The following is a 617-nucleotide window of genomic DNA, read 5'->3' on the forward strand; positions in this document are numbered from 1 at the left end:
AAAAAAATCAATATATTCACAAAACTGGGGGCCAAATATAGTAAAACTGCGTTTTTAGTTTTTCTCTCTGACGTCAGGATTTGTTTTAAAAGGACTTTGAGATTTCTAGAATATGATTGAATAAAAAATTATTCAAAAGATGTGGTGCATTATAGAATAACAATATGAGTATCAAGGCAAAATTCTGTAGAATAGAAAAAAAATAATTTTTGGGTGCACCAGGACGATTAAGTATTGAAAATGGTGACAGGTAAACCACTCTGAACTTGGCAGGACAACTTTTTCTCAAAGCTAAAACTCCTATCGCATAATTTGCCGTTAATTATCCGTAAATTATCCGTGAAAAGAATAATTTTGCCGCGGACATATTTTAAAAAATATCGAGTGCCCTGCTAACTTCCACGGAAGTTAGCAGGGCACCTTCTAAAAACCAATAAAGGAAACCAGCTAAACCCAAACTAACTATCTGATAATTTGCCGTAAATTATCCGTTGTTTATCCGTGAAAAGAATTATCTTGCCGCGGAAACATTTTAAAAAATATCGCGTGCCCTGCTAACTTCCGTGGAAGTTCCGTGGAAGTTAGCAGGGCACCTTCTGAAAACCAATAAAGGAAAC

This window comes from Rhagoletis pomonella, unplaced genomic scaffold, assembly GCF_013731165.1.
Source record: "Rhagoletis pomonella isolate Grant_MI unplaced genomic scaffold, Rhpom_1.0 Rhpom_scaffold_00006, whole genome shotgun sequence".
Classification (NCBI taxonomy): domain Eukaryota; kingdom Metazoa; phylum Arthropoda; class Insecta; order Diptera; family Tephritidae; genus Rhagoletis; species Rhagoletis pomonella.